The sequence below is a fragment of the Staurois parvus genome, unplaced genomic scaffold (assembly GCF_062004578.1).
Source record: "Staurois parvus isolate SC_StPar_1 unplaced genomic scaffold, SC_StPar_1.0 ptg000636l, whole genome shotgun sequence".
NCBI lineage: Eukaryota > Metazoa > Chordata > Amphibia > Anura > Ranidae > Staurois > Staurois parvus.
Window position 1 is genome coordinate 3,766,144 of NW_028318432.1, and position 14,061 is coordinate 3,780,204.

Here is a 14,061-nt window from a genome sequence, read left to right on the forward strand (position 1 = left end):
TTTCTCTGATAAATGAGATTAAGGATGAACTAAAAAGATTAGAAAGAGGAAACCCATCATGGTTAGGACGTATAAATCTAATTAAAATGGTAATTATACCTAAAATACTCTATAGATTTCAAATGATCCCAATCAAACTTCCAGAGGCGTCTTTTAAGACAATGAGAAAAATGTTAACAAAATATATATGGAGGAATAAGAAACCAAGAATATCTTATGAAACACTAAGTAGGACTAAAGAGAAAGGGGGGATGGGACTACCTGATGTCAAGAGATATTACAAAGCGGTAATGTTAGCAAGAATTTATGATTGGACTTTTAATCATAAGGGGAAAAGTTGGGTAAAAATAGAAAACGAACTGAGTGGAATTAATTTGAGTAAGATGATATGGGTTCCAGCACATTATAGAAGGATTAAAGAGAGCACAAGCACCAACACTTTAAATGTTTTAAGGATATGGGATAATTTACATAGGTATATGAAATGGGAATTCAACTCTATATTAATGCCTCTTGCAAACACGGAGTATTTCCCTCCAGGAAAAGATGAGATATCAGGGAGATGGATTAAAAAGGAAGATATCCAATTGAGAGACGTTTTGGTAGAGGGGGAACTGAGAACATTTAAAGATTTAAAAGAAAGGGGAGGAGATTTGTTTATTAAAATAGATGAGTGTAAATATCATCAATTAAAATGTTTTATTGGATCTCTTCCTAAACCCTTGAGATTAAAAGAGGAGTGGAATCTGTTTGAAAGGTTATTGGAGGCACGTAGAGATGGGAAACACGGTGTCACAAAAATGTATAGAATACTCACAGAACTGTACACAGATATGAAGTTAATTTTTATAACTAAGTGGGAAAGAGATATGGGGGTGGTGATAGATGAAGATCAACAGAACAAGATATTTAGATTAGTTTACGAGAATGTTAGTATGAGAGATGTTGAGATTAATTATAAATGTTTGACACGATGGCATATTACACCGAGCACTGAGCACAGGATGAGGGGGGAGAATTCAAAAATGTGTTGGAGAGGATGTGGGGAAGAGGGCACGGTTTTTCACATATGGTGGCAATGTCCAAAAACTCAGGTTTTCTGGAAGATAATAGTCAATTTAATAGAAATAATAACTGGAAATGACATAGGATTAGACCCAACCATGTGTCTCCTACATAGTGTTGAGACAACAGTAAAAAAATATAAAGAATCAGGCCTATGGTACTATTTAAGTGCTGCAAAAGGGTTGATTCCTAAGTTTTGGTGGAAGATGGAGGTTTCCGACGGAGGAGGATTGGATCAATAGGGTAAACCAGATTAGCAGAATGGAAAAATCTTATTATACTCAGGAAGATAGGCTGAAATTATACTACTCGCGATGGGATAAATGGGAAAAATCAGGATTGAAAGAGAAATATAGAATACTCTAAACTAGGAAATCACTTGAAGTTATTGGGCCTAGAGAGACTTTGAGATCTTGCAGAGAGGAGGGAGGGGGGGAAGGAGGGGAAAAGGGGGGTGGGGAGGGATGGGAAAGAAAAGAGGTAAATAGAAGGAACAAGGTAGAAATATATTGACTATTTATATGTATTGTGTTTCTCCATATGAAATTCTTGTTATAATATGAAAAATTAATAAATATTTAAATTTAAAAAAAAATGTACAGCACAGTGATGATCTCACTGCTGTAACATTGAAAGATAAGATCATGCCGGCAACTCGATGACATCTAAATATAAAAGACTTTGTTGAGTACATGGTCAAAAGCAGCACAGGCTGCTAACGAGCTGCGGCTGTCAGGCCTTAGTCATACGACTAAGGCCTGAAGGCCGAAACGCGTTGGTATCCATCTACTGCTTTTGACCATGTAGCCAATACAGTCTTGTAGATTTAGATGTCACTGAGTTGATCATATGTTACACAAATGTGAAGTCACTGAAGCCTGGTCATTGGTTTTTCCAGCCCCCGGTCAGGTTATGTTTAAACGGTATTGTTTCCTCTTTGATGATATCACTGCTACCTTTACAAGATAATATCTGAGTATGAAAAGCCATTTGGTGTTCACAATGTGGATTTACAGCCTTTGCAGCGATTGATAAATATATTAAGGGAAAGATTTTGTGCCCAGAATTCAGCTTTAATGGCCTGACTATGATCTATATGGCATTGCAGCTCGTTACTCCATTATTTGGCATATGCCTATACAGATACAGGCTGCAAATGCTGTAAAATAAAATTAGATATATTTGTTTGCAAATATGTTCACATAGAATCCTATCAGATTTGTATTTCAATGACAGCTTAGATCTGATTTATGAAAAATAAATAGAGGAATGTGGAAGAGATTCATAATAAATGTATGATCAGACGGAAACGGGGGTGGATTTATGTCAGCTGTCCAGATGAATTGTTCCTGAAATCTGCAATCTGCATATGTGTATCGTCCTCACAATGTACAGATATTATTATAAGAAGGTCTCAGCTGCTTATCACGGTGTAGACGTAGACCCACCAGGATTGCTCCCAGCCTGAACCTATCTCTGCTAATAGATCTCATAGTGAGTTACCAGGCACCGAGCATGCACAGCAATGGAAGTGTCAGCAGACAGTTATATTCCATAACCGGGGAGGACTCCATCCCAACAGTATTCTGAACTTATCACTGAGATATTTTATTAATAGATGGCTGGAAGAAAATTGTTTCTTCTTCATATTGTCTAACCACACAGTGCAGGCTTTTAATCTGAGGGATGAAGCATGTTAGACAAATTATTCCTTTATTACACAGCCTCTAGAAATATATTTAAAGCATAACCTACATGGAAGAAAAATATATTTGAAATATACTTTAAAAATATTCTTCTCAAATATATTGACATATATTTGAAATGCTTAAATTTTGGCCATATTCAATATATTTCAAAATATATTTCAATAAAAAAAATATATATCTATATATATATATATATATATATATATACTGTATGTTGAAATTAGTTTTTATTACAAAAATATATATATATTTTTTTATATATATATTCTTCAGATTTTTTTAACATATAAAAAAGTAATTTTAACATATATTTTTACATATATTTGTAAATGCATTTCAAAAATGTAGATTTGTATTTTTAAAGACATACAGTATATTTGAAATGTATTTTTAAAAATGTTTTTCATATATTTTGTAATACAATGCATTTCAACATACAGTATATATATATATATATATATATATATATATTGAATGTGGCCAAAATTGTAGCATTTCAAATATATGTCAATATATTTGGGAAGAATATTTTTTACATATATTTCAAATATATTTTTCTTCTATATGGGAACTAAAGGCATTTTTTTGTTTTGGATAGTATAGAGAGGGGTTAGGTCCCCTGTCAGGTTTTTACTGCTGTCTGTGCCCCCGTTGGGCAGACTGACCCTCTCTATTTGTCATGTTTATAATTTTCTTTGAACGTGAAAGTAAAAGAAAATCTCAAATTTGGGGTTGTCAGCAGAACAGAAATAGAAGGGAAATCTTCTGATGGGGACATTGGTTCTGTTGAGCCTGGTGACAACCAGGAATTCCCTCACTTTGGAGGGATTTCCTCTGACTGTTTTGCCTGTGGGACAGGAAGTGAGGTGAGTGTTGGGACACAGATGGCAAAAAAAACATGACAGGGGTTGTAATCCATTTTCTATCCAAGGTGGAGAAAGGTTTTGTCTGTAGTCTTACCCTAAAGCCTACAGTTAATTAAACGTTTAAATAAATCAGCACAAGGGATGGTACTTATATTGAATGAGTGTCCCTGCTGCAGGCTAGTCTCTTAGTTGAAATCCAAAGTCATCTGCCCCCATCCCCACAGCTGTGATCTTCTGATGCTGCGGGGTAATACAAGTGGCTGGACCTGTCACAGGCACTCCATATGCTGCCTATGCCCCGCCCTGTCACCCCACCTCCTCCATTCATCAATGGAAAGCGATCTATGAATGGAGAAGGTGGAGCTTTCATTCATCTACCCATGTAGTGAGTAGCATAAGCCGTGGGAGCCATTTTTGCTGTGATCCCTGGCATGCCCCTTCCCTTCCATTTATGTTGGCATGCCTTTCTACTGGCTGGAAAACTGCCCCTCTGGCCAGAAAGGAGGTTTACCGGTATGCCAACTTCAACTCCAACTTCATACGCCTGCTATACTGCCAAACCTTCCTCTGACCACAAGGGGCAGTTTTTCAGCCTAAAATGGCAGGAGAGGGGCATGCCAGGGGTGCAGGGTCAGAGTAAATACGTGATGTCTTGAGTGTGGCTGAGTATGGCGGACTCCGAGGCATCAGAGAACAACTGCACACAGGTACAGGGGGAGAGAGAGAGAGAGGAGAGAGAGAGGGAGAGAGAGGGAGAGAGAGAGGGAGAGAGAGAGAGAGAGAGGGAGAGAGAGAGGGAGAGAGAGAGGGGGGAGAGAGAGGGAGAGAGAGAGAGATTGGGCAGCACAGTAGCTAAATGGTTAGCACTTCCGCCTGGCAGTACTAGGGGTCGTTGGTTCAAATCCCAAACACGGCACCACCTGCCTGGGGTTTGCATTTTCTCCCTGTGCCTGTGTGGGAGTACTCCAGTTTCCTCCCACACCCCAAAGACATGCATGTAGGTGAATTGGGTCCTGTCTACATTGTCCCTAGTATGTGTATGTATGAATGTGAGTTAGGGACCTTAGATTGTATGCCCCTTGAGGGTTAGGGACTGATGTGAATGTGCAATATATATATATGTGTAAAACACAGTGTAAATTGATGGCACTATATAAGTACCATAAATAAATAGATACTGTATTCTTGCAGGATTTTTTCCTTTATATAAGACTACTTAATTTACCAAATCTGGGTGCTTTCAGAAAGAAGAGTTCTCATGTTCTGACGGAAAAATCAGAACAAACAGTTGATGCCTCTGCAGTGATTGTGGACAGTATGCAGACCTTCATGTGAGTTACACAAGGATATACTTTATATTAGAACAGATTTAGTGAATACTGGAGCGTGCCTGCCATCTGGTGTTGGTTTAGGGTAAATAAAATTTATATCTGGTTAAAAGAAATCTGAGCTTGTTTTATATCACAGCCCTGACATTTGTCCTGTGGAGCCATGTCAGAACTCTGTAGTGTGTCATAAATACATTTTGAAAATTCCCATAATATTGTTTTTAAGATACATACCATGGAAAGAAAAGAAGAATCAACTTCTTCAACAAGCTGGACTTACTGATCCTCAGCAGAAGAAGCACACAGCTCCATAGAGGAGCAGAAGTAGGGCTGTAGGAGCTTCCTTCTTGAAGCCATTACCTTCCTGGATAGTAAATCACATTCAGACTTCCAAGGCACTTTAATTCTGTAGGACATTTCTTTTAGTGGGTTTCCTGAGTGGGAAAGGCTGCAAGGAGGCATTTCAGCATCACCAGCTGGTGTGTTCCAGGATCACCAGACTATAGACAGAAGGATGCCGTGCGGGCAGGCACAGGACAGTCATGTCTAAATGTCTGAGCTGCTTAGTAGGTATGCTAGCTTGCAAAGTATCATCTTGAGCTTTAATTTGCAGCTTAGATTGAATTGTACATTTACCAGTTTCATTGTATTAAGGACTGGTGCACAGAGGTGTTTGAAATGCATTTTAATTATATTTATCATGCGTTTGCCATGCATAAAAAGTGACTTATGTGGAAGAGTAAATTAAAACTTCTTTCAAATCGACTTAGTGTGAACTTGTTCAGAACAGGAGAGGGTGGCTAGATTGCTGCCTTGTAAACTCTAACGGAATAGTGCAAAGACTGCCTTGAATGGAATCCACAGTTTTAAGGATAATGTTTGACAGCTAGCACCCCTCCCCATATGTACATACTGTATAGTCTATTGCAATGGAGGATCACATGTCGGAAGGTATGCGCAATGTGACAGACTGCCTGACACACCGACTAGGTATCTCTGCCAGACTTCAGCTTCCTCCACTCTGGAACCAGAATATAGCAAATTTACCCCAAACATCAGACAGAACCAGAACGGGACTTCGGTAACAAACAGCACAGCATTTATACACAAAAACCTTCCTCCTAGACAGGAATGGCTCACATTACATTTTCCAGGAGAAAATGACATTAAACAAATAAGCAATTAAACACAAGAAAACTATGGATTACTTCCCGGTACCTAACAGCAAAGTGAGAGTTTATCAGCTAAACCTAATTGGAGCAAACAATAGTTGATGCCAGGAAACATGTAACAGACAATAATGTTTCTTAACCCCAAATATGCTGGAATTCAAGCCCTGCACACACAGTGCAGAGGGTCCTGGGTCCTCCTGGTGCACGACAATGCCTGGTCTCATGTGGTAAGACTATGCAGACAGTTCCTGGAGGATGAAGGAATTGATACCACTGAATGGCCCCCACGCTCGCCTAACCTAAATCCAATAGAACACCTCTGGGATATCATGTTTAGGTCCATCCGACGCCACCAGGTTGCACCTCAGACTGTCCAGGAGCTCAGTGATGCCCTGGTTCAGATCTGGTAGGAAATACCCCAGGACACCATCTGTCGTCTCATTAGGAGTGTGCCCCAATGTTGTCAGACATGCATACAAGCATGTGGGGGCCATACAAACTACTGAGGACCATTCTGAGTTGCTGCAATGAAATTTCAGCAAAATGGATTAGCCTGCTGCATCTTTTTTTCACTTTGATTTTTGGGGTGTCTTTGAATTCAGTCCTCTGTAGGTTGATCGTTTTCATTTCCATCAAACGATGGGGCATCCTTATGTTCCTAACACATTACCCAGTCCATATCCATATAGATATTCAGCATGAGATGTTTCTCTATTGAGATCTGATGTATTTTCAAAGTGTTTCTTTAATTTTTTTCAGTAGTGTGGTTCCACTATGCACAGTATGCAAAGGGTCAAGGAAACAGCCCTAATTGCATGAAAAGGGTAGCTGATATAATTCATGGCCAGCCAGGTATCCAGGGAAGTGATATAACCCTCTTGGAGAAAAGGCTCCTTGTAACCCCAAGAGGGGGGTCTCCATAGTCCTGGGTCCATAGTTGGTGGGAAGGTGACTGGCACCCAGGCCCTTCCAGGAGCCCAAGTCATGGTGGTTTCCATGGCATTCAAGGTTCTCATTTAAACCTTAGCACACCGCTATATACCCTTACAAATTACTAGCAAATCTTTGCTTTAAAGCGTATCTACGGTCAAAATGAAAAATCATAAATTCATTATATAAAAAAGAAGGCAGAATACACCATAGTGTTAACTGTGTTTATTCATATATTTTAGTTAAAACATCATAAAACTCTGCTGTCCACCTAACAGTTAGCAGACAACTAACTAACAAAACTGACAGAAGCAGTGTTGTGTTTCATTTCAAAACTGAATTTACTTCTGTGAATAGTTCTTAAAAACTGCAATACAATCACATAAACTGAAATTACAATATGCTTGTAAATATGTCTCTCACAAATGCATACAATGAACACATTTCTTACAAACAGCTACCTACATATCACATTGAATACAATGAAATGTGATCTAGCTATGTATGAGACTTTAACAAACACAACAAAAGAACTTACAGACATATGTGCCAGTAAGCCGCTTTCTATGGGGCACTGGTGTGTGTTCCTTCCTGAGCCCCTCTCTATATGTCCATAGGACACCTATAGCTGTGGCTCGGCCTTGCCCCCTGCTCTCTCCTGATTGGCTCTCAGCCAATGAGGAGAGAGAGACATGGGACAGACGAGGCTCCTGCACACATCACTGGTTCAAAAGGGGTGCAGGTGAGTATTTGGGGTGGTGGGAGATAAAAAACCTCCAGCCTTCACAACCACTTTAACGTTTCTACATGCAATGGAATCATAGAGAACAAGTGTAGCCACCCTCTAACAGGAAGTCAGGTTACAAAACAAAGAATTTGGAGATTTGAAGGAGGCTGAGAGCAATAGCAGGTACTTCTTTTAGTTAAGAATACATATTTTAACAGATTTCTTTTAAAACTAGAGTTTAGCATCCTTCTAATGCTCCAGGTTGGTTTGATTGGAGGCAAGTTGCAGAACACAGTGAGAAGCCAAGGACATTTTCCATGGGTCTAATAGAGATCACTGCCATTGCCCCTATACAGATTAATACTCCCATTCCAACAATACACTGCTGGGTTCATTTTTAATCCAGGCCTGAGGAAACGCACCCTCTCTCAACATTAGTCTCATTTGTCTACATGTATATTGGATAAGATCAGCAGTCTAAAGCTGTAAAAATGGGGAATGATGAAATGAGGGCTTGTGAAACCCTAACAACAATGATAGTCTGTTGGGAAAATGCACAAATGACTAGCTGGAAAAACACAAGACAGCTATTAGGTGAGGAGCCGCAAATCTATTAGCCAATCAGAGACGGGTTTTTTTAATAGTGCTGAACAATTTTATTGGGCTTTTAATGATTTGGTAACTTTAGTTGCAGGTTTTCTGGAACTACTAATGAAATCAGCACTTTCTGATGAAGCAACCAACACCAAACTCTCCATAGTTACAAAAACATATTAAACGACTTTTATGCAGATGCAAATGAACAAAAAACACTTGTTTAAAACTTCGGTAGATAGAGTTGGTAGGTAGATGATGCACTAGGGGGCAGTAGGCATCTTTATTTTATAGTTATGACATTAACATGCGTCCACAAAAGATTTACGTGTTTATATAAATTGATACGCTCATTTGTTAAAGGAAAACTGCAGTCAATTTTAAGAGAACACATTTTTTGTTATAAAGTTTACATTGTAAAGTATTTTATTTGACTTGTATATTTTTATCTGTTTGCTGGTTCTTATTTTCATAAGAATGTTCCATATACAGATTTGTAAATTCTTCTAGTGCAGGGGCGGACTGACCATTTGGAAACTCGGGCACTGCCCGAGGGCCTGGGGTCAGCAGGGGGCCCCATGAAATGCCCCTGGTACCTTTTTCTTAGGCTTTTTTGAGTTTGGGCAAGGACACAGGGGCCCCATGATCCCCTATTGCCCGGGGGCCCCATGAGTTGTCAGTCTGCCCCTGTTCTAGTATCAAGCCAAACATTAAATGCATCTAAATATACCTATGCTGTAGTATGCTGGTTTTAAAAAGGTTGAATATGCCAAATTATCAGAGGCGTCCCTAGGGTTGGTGTCACCCGGCGCGGTAACACAAGGTGTCACCCCTCCAGAGAGAAAGGAGCGGTGCCGGTGTAGCGGTAAAATGGGTATTCCGACCCGTGAAGATATGTATCCCCTGAAGCAACTGCGCATGTGCCGGTTTCAGGCCGAAGAAGCCGATCTCCAACTTTAGCACAGAGCTGCCACAGTTAACACCTTACAGGCTGCAAACCACTGAAGCTGATCCCGCGGATCACTATGGGTTGCAGTATCAGTTAACCCCGTATAGGTTGAACCTATACGGGGTTAACTGATCTTGCAACCCATAGTGATCCGTGGGATCAGCTTCAGCGGTTTGCAGCCTGTAAGGGGTTAACTGTGACAGCGCTGTGCTAAAGTCAGAGATCGGCTTCTTCAGCCTGAAACCGGCACATGCGCAGTTGCTTCAGGGGATACATATATTCACGGGTCCGGGATACTCATTTTACCGCTACACCGGGGGCAGCTGTCGATGTGCCAGAAATCCGGGATCACCCCAATAACTGGCTAAGACCTTCACAGAGCCCAGAAGCTATGCTGGCATCCTGCTCCTGCACCCCCTGTGATGGTGTCACCCGGTGCAGCATGCACCCCCCTAGGGATGCGTGTATTGTAACTGATCCGTTTGGGTCCTCTTATCTAAAAAGGATGTGTTGGAATACAAAGCTCATGTATTTTATGTAACAACTACATCAATATTCAGTAGAGATTTATTCTTCAACCAGTAGATGGCAGTGTTTATAGGTTTGTAGCTTCACCTATGGTATTGTATACTCTATGTCTTTTCTTTGAATAAAATTTCCTGTTCCTTGTTGCAGTGAAGCAGATTCCTGATGCTACTACTGGCACTCACCCTGTCCCCCAACAGGCAGAGCTCCCCCAATGCTATGGCGGTGGATTATCCCTTGATGTCCTCACATCCAGTGCAGGGCTGTGGAACCTGCATATGTCTTGATGCCAGGACCTAGGACCAGTGGAGCCTAGGGGAGAAGACACGGTGGGGACTGGTCTAGCAGCACAGAGGAGCAGAGGATAAGGTAAGTAAATCTCCTTTTTCAAACCCCCTAAATCTAAATGAGCAGTTAGTCCTTGTGGTGGGGCTGGAGTTGGGCTTTAAAACAAATCAGAAATAGTTATTTAATATCCTAATGTGACATAGTCATGGGAGGTAAAATTCTAAAAGCCGGGTGATTCATTCCAAGACTGCCTCAACAATCTCGCTTTGTAACAGTCAATGGAATTTTGCTCTGAATCCAGTGGAGCTCATGGCACAAATGTTCTGTGTAATCCACGCAAACAAATCATAAAGTAGGTTTTCCCTCAGCAGGGCATGTTAGGACACTGGTCAGGCAGCCCTGAATGGAACAAAAATACATTATAAAAGAACTCACTAACCCCTAAATAGAATGGGCAGAAAAAAAACATACAATAGGTGGTAGAGAGTGGACGCTGCGGACCCTACTTTTCTCTGGTTTCACGGTTAACTGTGAATAATATTCAACATGTTTTAATAGAAATTAAAGGGACCATCCACCACAAATTGGAATTTCTGAGCTAGGTAGTTCCACAAATATTTTTATATGTCTTGTGTACTCCACCAATGAGATGTGGACTTAAAGGGAACCTATACTTTGGCCACGGCCAGGGAAAAGTATTAGGTTAACTTACAAGCTAACCTTCAAGGAGGTGCAAAGAAAAACACCAGTGAATGCAGTTATGGATCCAAAAATACTCAAATAATACTTACATTTTACTTGATATCAGCTCCTCCTGATCCTCTGTACAAAAGAGCTCAAACTAGGAGAGGGAGGGTCAGCTCTGGGAGCCAATCATGTGTCCTATGCATTATACTGATACGAAAGATGCAGACATGAGTATAGAGTAGTCTCCTTGTGGGCGGGGCCTACTCACCCTACACATGAGGTACCTCTTCTCGTGTACGCCCTCAATAATTCCCGGGACCATGCAGGGCCACGTTAATGTGAATTCAACATTAAGGCAGGACCCCAACTTAGAAGTGAGCTATGCAGCGGTGCAACAACATGCATATATCTACTGTGAAACGCTCTGTCCTGTATCACTGCACACCTTGTATTCCAGAATGTAGCATTTAGAGAGGGACACCACTGAACTTGTGTCTCACTCCACCAGTCCAGCTTTCCTCTGCCACCTATGTCCAGTGGCTTAATGGTGTTGTGCCATGCACCAAGCGCAGACCTCATGCCTGCAGTAGTTAACCCTTAAAGCTCTCTGGTACATAGGACTGGGTCTGTGGGGTCTCTGTACCCTGGGTTGAGTCCCAAGCTAAGAAGGGAATCAACTCCTTTGCTGAGTTAACCCCTTGTGATGGCCTTTCATTCCTTCTGCTTCACCCATGTGCACTTAAAAGTCCTGTTCTTTTGATACGCCATTTATCTTCATGCACCCCTTTAGTTGAACTTCACACCAGGCATGGAACAGTTAATGAAACTTTACTGAGCATTCAGTAACACAGTCTATTACTGGCAGAGTCCTGGTTCCAGGGAGAATCACCCCACCCAGAAGGGGGAGATGTGCTCCAGGGGGACTACGTGGTGCACTAGTCCTTCCTCTGTAATCCCATGTGGAAGAGAGCCAGACCCTGAGCCTAACCCCCCGTATTTATGTGGCTTACAACAGGGGGCAGGACCCAAAAACCTAGGAATGAGTCTAGACTCAGTTACCCCTTTCCCATCCTGGACAGCCTAAACTATCTGCATAGCTATAGAGTGCAATTAATACAACAGCAGAAGTACATTCAATGGTAAGCTGTAAGCACCTACTTACATGTTGAGCACTTTAGTCTACTCATATTCATTACTGTCTAATTACAGTCTGGAGGCAGGAAGGTGACCTAATTGTATTGTTGAACTGCAATAAAGAAAAGTCAGGTCACCAGCCACTGTAATAGGTGCACCTTGCTAGTACCGTGTTGGATTCCCTTTTGCCTTCAGAACTGCCTTAATTCTTCATGGCATAGCTTCAATAAGGTGTTGGAAATATTCCTCACAGATTTTGATCCATATTGACATGATAGCATTACGCAGTTGTTGCAGATTTGTTGGCTGCACATCCATGATGCTAATCTCCTGTTCCACCACATCCTATAGGTGGTCTATTGGATTGAGATCTGGTGACTGTGGAGGCCATTGAAGTACAATTAACTCATTGTCATGTTCAAGAAACCAGATTGAGATGATTTGAGCTTTGTGACATGATGTATTATCCTGCTGGAAGTAGCCATCAGAAGATGGGTACACTGTAGTCATAAAGGGATGGAGATGGTCAGCAACAATACTCAGGTAGGCCATGGCATTTAAACAAAGCTCAGTTGGTCCAAAGTGTGCCAAGAAAATATCCCCCACACGATTACACCAGCCTGAACCATTGATACAAGGCAGGATGGATCCATGCTTTCATGTTGTTTATGCCAAATTCTGACCCTTCCATCTGAATGTCGCAGCTGAAATTGAGACTCATCAGACCAGGCAACATTTTTCCAGCCTTCTATTGTGCCATTTTGGTGAGCCTGTGCGAATTGTAGCCTCCGTTTCCTGTTCTTGACTGATGGGAGTGGCGCTCGTTGTGGTCTTCTGCTGCTGTAGACCATCTGCTTCAAGATTCGATGTGTTATGAGACCTTGGTTGTAACGAGTGGTTATTTGAGTTACTATTGCCTTTCTATTGTCTCGAACCTGTCTGCCCATTCTCCTCTGACTTCTGACATCAACAAGTCATTTTCATACTTACAACAAGGCATTTTCTACTTACCTCAATGTGATAACATAGGTGTCTGGTGAATGCCTGCTCAGACACCCAGCAATGCATCATGGGATGAAGGTGTGTGAGTCCCGTGTTCCTCATACTTGGAGTAAAGATAAATCTTGCCTTTGGAAATCCCAGTCAAATATAAATAAATAGTATAGCGTTGTGTCTCTTTAATTCGCTCTTGCATCATTGAATTGTCTTGCAGAAATGTAAGTGTATGCTGGTATAAAAGACCCTCATTTAGCCCAGTTAAATGTTAAATGTATTGCAAGTAGTAGCCACACCTGTCTTTGTATTAGCCTACCATGATCCCATGAATATCACTAATCAGAATAGAGAAAATTACCCTATCTGGCTTCATCACATTTGACTTTCCTCGAACTGAATTAATGGAGCTTGCTTACTGGAGGACCTAGATGACCTCATTAGTGAGTCGCGAAACCTTCACTAGTCAGTTGTAGTTTTGACTGTCAGATTTGAAATCAGCAGAGCTCTGCACAGTCCTTCCTGCACAGCCACATCATTCATTTACAGAGATCTGTGAATGAATAAACTACAAGTCCCATCTTCCACAGAAGCAGATGGACTTGTAGTTCTCAACGGAACACGAGTGCAGTAATCACCACATTGGTAGACCATTGATATCTCCAGATCTCCAACTGAAAGCCTGTACCTTGGTATTGGTAGAAAGCTGAGGAAAGAGTCTGCAGGAAGCCTTCCATTGCACCCATAATCCACTGATAATGGGTGCAATGGTTTGCATGTTTTACTGTTAAAAATGATAAATGCACATTTTTTTTCCTGCAAATACAAGTACATTTATTTTTTTTCTAAAAGGTGGACCTAGCCCACATTATTCATAGATTTATCCATTCCAATCTTGAATCTCCTGATAGCAATCCTGTAGGATTCAGGTACTTGTCATATCACTTACCTTAACTGAACCCTTTCTGTTCAAAGCAAATTTTTACCTTACATTTTTGTGGGATTTCTGTTAATATTTCTTAGCATATTGGAATTGCAGTTTAAAGCGGAACTTAGTTGGAAGCGAAGTCTGCCTCTCAGGTGGCTCCACCCCC